Source organism: Lactuca serriola, chromosome 5, assembly GCF_051521515.1.
Source record: "Lactuca serriola cultivar US96UC23 chromosome 5, Lser_US96UC23_V15, whole genome shotgun sequence".
In the NCBI taxonomy this organism is placed as follows: Eukaryota; Viridiplantae; Streptophyta; class Magnoliopsida; order Asterales; family Asteraceae; genus Lactuca; species Lactuca serriola.
This window is the reverse complement of record NC_136412.1, coordinates 46,867,513-46,877,323: the sequence shown is the minus strand read 5'-3', so window position 1 is coordinate 46,877,323 and position 9,811 is coordinate 46,867,513. Positions and strand designations below refer to the sequence as shown.

The 9,811-nt window shown below is 46.5% G+C and overlaps 1 pseudogene; it reads right to left on the bottom strand.

The window, feature by feature from the left end:
* Positions 1-1,831: 1,831 nt before the first annotated feature.
* LOC145056298 (5S ribosomal RNA) lies at positions 1,832-1,949 on the bottom strand (annotated as a pseudogene).
* Positions 1,950-9,811: the final 7,862 nt, after the last annotated feature.

The following is a 9,811-nucleotide window of genomic DNA, read 5'->3' as shown; positions in this document are numbered from 1 at the left end:
AGAAACCATAGCACAATTAGCTCTCTAAGGAAATCTTAGTGCATTCTTATGACTAAGAAGAGGGATCTTGAACTGTTGAAATGGTTAAATAAAGAAGATGAGTCATACTTCGTTCCAATACAAGTCTTAGAGTCATACTCCAAGATTGTAACTTGAGTGACATGTCTTAAAGAAGGTTTAAAACACTTGTCAAATGTAAGAGTAAAAGTTTTCTACTCTTGTACATTTGAAATTGGTAAGTTGTGATGTTTTGGATAAAACAAAGACCATCTTAGGCCAATTTTGTGAAGTGTTTGTCTTGATTAGAATCCACACTATCTCTTGAATAACTGACAAGAAAGTCTAATATGTCAAGAGGACAGTGGGAGTCTTAAAAGTCTTGAAAGTCTCAAGAACTAATCAAGAATAAAACCTGAAGTTTTTTACTAGCACACGACTCGAGGTTCATAACCTATCGTGTTGACATATTCTATGCCCATTCCAATTAAAGTTGGCTTTGCATATGAGTTCTTAGAGTTCTCAATTGGTTGCACAACAACTTGGAAGCAATGGCAGGCCCTTGAGCTGCCAGGTGGCAAGAAATTAGATTGAGTTCAGTCCATATGAGTTTGGATTTGTCACTATCCTTGTCCTATGACTATGGTTTTGACAATTCACATGGATAAGAACACATACACCATTAAATCTAAGTGTCATAAGGTTTCTCCCCAATTCATGAAAATGATGGTGAGGAAACACTTTCACTAAGTAGATTTTAGCTAGATAGCAATTGTGATATTTGCATTCTCAAAGTCATTAGTGGAGCGTGTGTGGTTTACCGGCACACTAACATGGACTTGTGAGAAGTGGCAAAGGTCTAAACAATCAAGACTATGATTACGGCATCCCTTTTCATAGTTCTAAAATTGTTTAGACACTCCTATGAGCTATCTAGAAGAGGTGTATGATTTTGATAAAGTTTTATCAAAGCAATCTAGTATCAGAAATCTGAACTTTGGTAAGAAAGTCAGCTGATTTCTGAGTACATGTCAAAGCTAGTGGGAGCATAAGTGTTATGCTAATAATCATCATGTTAATGGGAGCATGATAATTATGATAAGTATTGCAAGTTAGCAATGTTAATTATAGAAAACAAAAGGTTTCAATTGGGAAAAGGTTGTTTTGCTATAATTAAGGGAGAGGAAATTATACTTCATCTCAAATCTATAAGCTTAGATCGTGAGGTTTTAATCATTTAGTCAAGGGTATATATGAATTTCATGTTGGAATGGCTCAACATAAGGAAATTCTGTATATGAGTCCATTATTTGCGTTCTAAAATTCGATTATGATTATGGCATCCCTTTTTCATAATCTGAATTATGAGAATTTGGCAAATAGAAATGGAAATGTTATAGCAAAAGACTGGTTTAGTCTTTATGTGAGACATCATGAGTCGTGTCCCATATGCTTCGGATATAGGATCGATTATTTGTAATATCCTCCTCTGGCACGTATCACAATATTGTCCGCTTTGGGCCACTCGGCACGAGAACTTCCCAGGGGGTCACCCATCCTGGTACTACTCCCGCCCGAGCACGCTTAACTGCAGAGTTCTTATGGGATCTGCTGCCCTCACGGCTTTAAAACGCGTTGTGATAGGGAAGGTATCCACACCCCTTATAAGGAATGCTTAGTTCTCCTTCCCAGCTGATGTGGGATCAGATCTAACCCACTTTCACCCCCCATTATAGGGTTCGACGTCCCCGTCGAACACATCGACCCGTGCCCTAGCTCTGATACCATTCGTAACATCCTCCTCTGGCACGTATCACAATATTGTCCGCTTTGGGCCACTCGGCACGAGAACTTCCCAGGGGGTCACCCATCCTGGTACTACTCCCGCCCGAGCACGCTTAACTGCAGAGTTCTTATGGGATCTGTTGCCCTCACGGCTTTAAAACGCGTTGTGATAGGAAAGGTATCCACACCCCTTATAAGGAATGCTTAGTTCTCCTTCCCAGCCGATGTGGGATCAGATCTAACCCACAACAGCCCGAAATTCCAAATATTGATATAATTATGTTTTTGGGGTGATTTAAGAGGGGACTCGGCGAGTTGGAGCCTAGACTCGTCGAGTAGGATCGCAGACCGGGTCGCGGGTTCGCGACTGGACTCGACGAGTCCGATATGGACTCGGCGAGTCGACGCTGTTCAGCGGAAACCCTAGCCGTTTGGTTTTGGAACGTATAAGAGGCACTTATAGGCCGTCATTGTCCGTCTTTAGTCGACTGAGAAGAACCCTAAACGGCTGTGGGCATCTGGAGCAAGATTGAAGGATATTAGGGCCTTGAAGGAATTGTTGTGCAAGGAGGAGAAGAGTTTTGACTAAAGGAACAGCAAGGGATTCGAGTTCTGCGGGTTGGGGACACAGAGAGTGCGTTATTCAGGTAATATTTCGGATCTTCTTCTGTTATGTTGATGTGTGCATGGATTTAGGGTTTATGGAACCCATTTGGTGATTAGATGGATTAGTACCTTGTTACCCAAACGACTATAACCCTGTATTAGGACCTTAGAGGTCCAGAAGGTCCCATGCTTGTGTATTTCGGGACAATACTTATCTCAGGAAGCAGTTTGATCGACTGCATGGCATGGACTCGACGAGTCCGATGAACAGACTCGGCGAGTAGCTTGAAGAATAACTGGGACTCGTCGAATTGTTCTTCAGACTCGGTGAGTTGAGTCGGGGTGGCCCCGCGATTCTTCCAGGAGTAACTCGTCGAGTAAAAAGGGGATACTCGACGTGTAGAAAGGGTGTCTTAAGGAATCGGTGAGTTAAGGGCGAGTGGACTCAGAGTCGTTGAACTCGGCGAGTCTTGGGGTGACTCGGCGAGTTAGGTCGCGGGTTGAGTGAAGTTCTGAGCCTGGAGACTCGGCGAGTCTTAGGGTTGACTCGGCGAGTAGGGTCAGTCAGGGGTTGACTTTGACCTTGTCTTTGACCAAGGATTTACCAGTGGTTCCGGGGGTATTTTGGTAATTGTGGTTTATCGTTTGAGTTCAGTGCATTGGTGGCTATCCAGAGGTGGAGATCGTATCAGTGATCGGAGCAGCTTGAGCTATCTGTTCAGTCGGCAGTTTCGAGGTGAGTTATCCTCACTATATCGCTAGGGTTTATGGCACCAATGCCAACCCTTTTATCGGATGGGAATCCGGGTAGTTGTCGGTTATTATATGTTATGGGCCGGAAGGCATTACTATGTGGACCGGAAGGTCATGGCCTGGAGAGGCGTATGTATGCATTTAGTATGTTGACTGATTCATAGGGTAATGTTATGATAGTGACCGGCTAGACCGGTATCTTGTTAGAGTAATGCTATGATATGTGATCTGTTGATCGATTGTTGTCTATGAACTGCTATATGATTATTTGTTATGTTATATATGCATTTTATGCTTATGGGCCGGAAGGCGATTATGTTGTGTGATGGACCGGAAGGTCAGGGCCTGGAAAGGAGTATAGGGGTTGGTATTCTGGGGTATCTCACTAAGCTTTCGGGCTTACAGTTGTGGTTTTATGTTTCAGGTTCTCAAGAGTCTGTGGAAAGGCAAAGGCGTGATCGTACCGTTCCTCGCGTTGGTGTTTTATGATATGAACCTGGGAAATTACTCTGTTTAATAATGTATTGAAAACCTTTTTGCAACAATGTTAATGAAATGGATGATTTTGAAAAGTTTTAATTGTTTTGAAATTTTGGATGTTACAAGTTGGTATCAGAGCCTTGGTTTGAGTGAATTGGGGAAACATTCGTGTGACTCCAGTCTCAAATCGAGGAGGATTTTAAAATGAGAAATTAAAATGGTTTTCAAATTTGGTAAAAGGAGGACGCGGAGGTACGATCAACCGGAGCCAGTAAGTAACCCCAAGATACCATACATGATATTTGTTTATTTTAGCTTGATAGAACAGCATGCTAGAGTTAGGCTAGGGATCTTCAGGAATTCATGATAATGTTGCTTGATATGTGATGCCTGTAGCCTAGGGTCCCTTAGGGGATGTTCTCAGTGTTCCTCTAGTGGTGAGGGTTGATAATTGTTATGCATGTTCCCTAGGGTATTGTGGTAGTACTTCATACAAATATGGGTAGGTGTGGAAGGTAGTATGGGCCCGTACTACTGAAAGCACAGGACCCGTACGCGTATCAGGGAAACCATGGTCTCTAGGGTAGGGTTGCGAGAGTTAGATCCCAGGATTTTGGGAAGTGTCTGAGATTGGTAGGGTGCCTTCATTAGGGAGATCTCGAGGCATGATGATAGTGGATCCGGATCAGGATCGGGAGCTGGAGGACGAGTTCCGGGTGGATCAGTGCCGTCGAAGGTTATCGATCGGACGAGCACGAGCGAGCGGGATGCGAGGATTCGTGAGATCCTACGTGATGGGGTTGCTGCATTATTCCGGGCTGAGTTGCCGGAGTCGTTTGGGTCGATCAAGACCGCCATGATTGAGTATTTCGACGAGCGATATGCGGCTCTCGCAGAGACGGTTGCCGCGGCGGCTACAACGGCTGTAGCAGCGACGAGGGGAGGAGCTAGTCGGGGTTTTCAGTATCGGGACTTCTATTATACGAAGCCCCCCACATTCGATAGGGTTCAGGACCCGATTGTTGCTATGAGATGGTTATCAGACGTGGAGGGGTATTTCTCCACGAGTTTATGCCCTGCTGATCAGAGGGTGAGGTGTGCTCTGAACCTGTTAAGGCTAGGAGCGAAGGATTGATGGAGATTGACTACGAGGTCATTTTCCGACGCGCAGAGGGCTGCGGTTTTAGGGGATCAGTTAGAGAGATGTTCAGTACTCGCTATGTTCCGCGGGATGAAAAGGAGAGATTGGCTCGGAAGTTCCTTGAGCTAAAGCAGGATTTGGAGTCGGTGACTGAGATCACCAGGATGTTTATTGAGAGGGCGATGTTTTGCCCTGAGTTCGCTTAGGAGCAGGCTCAGATGTCCCAATACCTGAGTATGCTCAAGGGGGATATCAGACAGTTCGTGTCTGCGCAGAGGTGTGAGACCTTGTTGGAGTGCAGGAGGCCGCCATGTGGCGTGAGTTAGAGGTTGAGTTGCAGTTGCGTGAGTTGAGGCAGGCCCCGATGTAGTCGCAGTCGGCGCCGAAACGGTCCAGGACCGTAGATGTTAGAATGGGGGATCGGAGCGACCACACTTATGAGAAGTGTGGGAGGGGTTACACCGGAGCTTGCTGGTCTGGTGGTGCATGCCGCAAGTGCGGAAAGGAGGGGCACGGTGCACGGGATTGTCGGCAGTCAGTGCTAATTTGGGATTTGAGGATTTGTTATCAGTGTCGGCAGGTTGGACATTTGAGGGTCAACTGTCCACAGCTTTCTGCAGGACCGGTGCAGGCTCTAGCACCGGCCACCTTGAGGAGTTCAGGAGGAGGACAGGATGGAGCGGAGCCCCAAGGGCTCAGGGTCGTGCTTATTAGCTTGCGGCAGAGGGAGACGGAGCAGTGCCGGAGGCAGCTGCGGGTATAATGCTTTCTTGATGTCTTGATTAGCTTGCGTTGATTGTGGCGTATTGTTTGTGCTGGTAGTGTGGATTTCGATGCGGTATTCGTTGTTTCGCGGGATTGGCATGGTTATGGATTGGTGTTTCAGGTTTTCGCTTTGGCATTCGTTGTTCCCTGATGGTTTGATATGGTTATAGCTTGGTGTTTTGGTGCCGGTAGCCTTGTGCGGTTTTCGATGTGGTATTCATCCTTTGGCAGGTTGTGGGTTTGGTTACGGGTTATTGTTGGGAATTCCGTTGGTTATCGTTCGTGAGAGTTGATAGTGGTAATGCGGCACTGGGTTGAATGTCGGGTAGCATCTGCAGTCGTGGAGTGGATAATTGAAAGACCAGATTCTTTTGAGCGGATTGATCAGGGAGGAGAGGTGTTTTGCTGAGGGTTGCTTATGCTTGTGGGAAGCAGGCAGTGGGTAAATGTTCTCTTGTGCAGGATTGTTCTGAAAGGTCGTTAATGACGATCGGTGGCAGTTAGTCAGTGCTTTAGTGGGGGAGAATTGGAGAATTCTCCGGGAGATCGATGAGTATGTGAGGGTGCTTAGCTGTTGGGATTCAGCAGTGTTTGTCAGCTCAGAGTATAGGCCGACGAGAGCGAGTGTCGGGTATGCGGGGCGGGATACAGACCTAGGGCATTTGATTGTGGAGGCCTGAGAGAAGGCCGGGATCAAGCTTGAGTAAGTAACCGGGGTTATGCGATCAGAGTATTGGTATGTTTGAGGTACGTGATGGGTTGTACTGCATTAATCCCACGGGATTATGTTGTGCATGTTCTAGAGCTGGAACCGGAAGGTTCCCAGAGTTAGAACCTGAGGGTTCGCAGAGTTTGGGTGTACGGACCCACAGAGATATAGCCTCGAGTGGCTAGAATGTGTTATGAGAGTCGGTCCAGCCATGCTGGAGACTCTGTTGGTATTGCTGGATCAGTTTGAGATTGCGGATCGTGTATGTTGCAGTATGATTGCATTGGAAGGTCTGGCCCTGGGTTAGTGATCTTGTTTAGCTGAGGCAGTGATTTTGATGAATGGAGAGAGTGCATGGGATTGAGAGCCCCTGCAATGAGAACCAGAGTATGTGAATAGCGGTTACGCAAAAAGGGTGGTGTCGCTTGGGGCAAGCACCGTGGCACCAGTTGGAGTGACATTATGGCCAAGAGGGTCCCTTGGAAGGAAAAGAGAAAGGTGTGTAACTCCGAAGGGGAGTGCAAGTTCACGAGAATGAAAGCTGCAGAGCAGAGTTATGATTAGAGTATTTCAAGTATGGCTTCGAGCATCGTGTTCGCGGCAGCGAAGTAGGAACCCATCCGGTTTGGAGATGTCTGTTGAGGCTCAGAAGGGATGCAGGGGGAGAGAGAATCTTAAATTCTCAGTGTGATTCTGATCAGAGTGTAGGATGGATGTAGTGGTTCATCTTGGGAGATGTTCGAGGATATCATCAGTGTATCGGGTCTTCCAACCTGCGGGCGTTGGGGCTCGATCAGCAGGTGTATGTGATTGCAAGAGGGGAACTTGTGAGAGTTGCTCTGAGAGTGAGAATGGATCGCTCAGTCGGCCCGGAATGGACAAAGTGGGCTTTGGATCGGGGATTCGGTGGTTCATGGTTTCCTAACCCTTATGGGTCGAGTGATCGTTGAGATTTAGAGCAGAGATGCATCTTGGGTAATTTTCGGTTACAGAGAGTGATGTGCAGTACAGAGATCGGGCTTCAGTCGACAGAGCAGATTCAGCAGATGAGACAGAGGTTGTTGACCGCCCAGAGCCGACAGGAAAGTTATGCAGACAGACGCGGGTCTGAGCTTGAGTTTCAGGTCGGTGACTTCGTATTCCTGAAGGCCTCTCCTTGGAGAGGAGTGATTCGATTCAAGAAGAGGGGCAAGTTGGGGCCCCGGTATATTGGGCCTTTTCATGTGATTGCGGGGGTAGGCCTGAGGGTCTACCGGTTGGAGTTGCCCACGGATTTGAGACAAATCCACGATATTTTCCATGTGTCGCAATTGAGGAAGTATATAGCCGATGAGTCGGTAGTGGTTCCATTAGAAGACATTCAGGTGGATGCAAGCCTAAATTATGCCGAGAAGCCAGTGGTCGTCAGAGAACGGAAGATCGAGGTTCTGAGGAACAAGGAGATACCTCTGGTGTTAGTTCAGTGGCAGCACCGGAGGGGATCGGAAATGAACTGTGATCTAGAACGTGATATGTGGGAGCAGCATCCGGGGCTATTTTCAGAGTGAAACTTCGAGGGCGAAGTCTAGTTCTAGCGGGGGAGAGTTGTAACAGCCCGGAATTCCAAATATTGATATAATTATGTTTTTGGGGTGATTTAAGAGGGGACTCGGCGAGTTGGAGCCTAGACTCGTCGAGTAGGATCGCAGACCGGGTCGCGGGTTCGCGACTGGACTCGACGAGTCCGATATGGACTCGGCGAGTCGACGATGTTCAGCGGAAACCCTAGCCGTTTGGTTTTGGAACGTATAAGAGGCACTTATAGGCCGTCATTGTCCATCTTTAGTCGACTGAGAAGAACCCTAAACGGCTGTGGGCATCTGGAGCAAGATTGAAGGATATTAGGGCCTTGAAGGAATTGTTGTGCAAGGAGGAGAAGAGTTTTGACTAAAGGAACAGCAAGGGATTCAAGTTCTGCGGGTTGGGGACACAGAGAGTGCGTTATTCAGGTAATATTTCGGATCTTCTTCTGTTATGTTGATGTGTGCATGGATTTAGGGTTTATGGAACCCATTTGGTGATTAGATGGATTAGTACCTTGTTACCCAAACGACTATAACCCTGTATTAGGACCTTAGAGGTCCAGAAGGTCCCATGCTTGTGTATTTCGGGACAATACTTATCTCAGGAAGCAGTTTGATCGACTGCATGGCATGGACTCGACGAGTCCGATGAACAGACTCGGCGAGTAGCTTGAAGAATAACTGGGACTCGTCGAGTTGTTCTTCAGACTCGGTGAGTTGAGTCGGGGTGGCCCCGCGATTCTTCCAGGAGTAACTCGTCGAGTAAAAAGGGGATACTCGACGTGTAGAAAGGGTGTCTTAAGGAATCGGTGAGTTAAGGGCGAGTGGACTCAGAGTCGTTGAACTCGGCGAGTCTTGGGGTGACTCGGCGAGTTAGGTCGCGGGTTGAGTGAAGTTCTGAGCCTGGAGACTCGGCGAGTCTTAGGGTTGACTCGGCGAGTAGGGTCAGTCAGGGGTTGACTTTGACCTTGTCTTTGACCAAGGATTTACCAGTGGTTCCGGGGGTATTTTGGTAATTGTGGTTTATCGTTTGAGTTCAGTGCATTGGTGGCTATCCAGAGGTGGAGATCGTATCAGTGATCGGAGCAGCTTGAGCTATCTGTTCAGTCGGCAGTTTCGAGGTGAGTTATCCTCACTATATCGCTAGGGTTTATGGCACCAATGCCAACCCTTTTATCGGATGGGAATCCGGGTAGTTGTCGGTTATTATATGTTATGGGCCGGAAGGCATTACTATGTGGACCGGAAGGTCATGGCCTGGAGAGGCGTATGTATGCATTTAGTATGTTGACTGATTCATAGGGTAATGTTATGATAGTGACCGGCTAGACCGGTATCTTGTTAGAGTAATGCTATGATATGTGATCTGTTGATCGATTGTTGTCTATGAACTGCTATATGATTATTTGTTATGTTATATATGCATTTTATGCTTATGGGCCGGAAGGCGATATGTTATGGGCCGGAAGGCGATTATGTTGTGTGATGGACCGGAAAGTCAGGGCCTGGAAAGGCGTATAGGGGTTGGTATTATGGGGTATCTCACTAAGCTTTCGGGCTTACAGTTGTGGTTTTATGTTTCAGGTTCTCAAGAGTCTGTGGCAAGGCAAAGGCGTGATCGTACCGTTCCTCGCGTTGGTGTTTTATGATATGAACCTGGGAAATTACTCTGTTTAATAATGTATTGAAAACCTTTTTGCAACAATGTTAATGAAATGGGTGATTTTGAAAAGTTTTAATTGTTTTGAAATTTTGGATGTTACAGCTATATTCATCCTTTCTAAAATTTTCCAAATGCCTGGGGCATTAAGAAGGGAAAAAGTTTAGAACTAGATATTACTAAAAGGATTAAACAGTTGTCGAGGACAATCTAAGGTTTACCCAAGATTGGTTGCTCAAGGACAGCTGGAAGTATAGTGATAATTCTGGAAGGACCATATTGACATAATTTGTAAGGAGGCAACTCTTGTTCAGAAGTGATAGTCAAAATGGAGTCTGGAAATGTTTCAAAGT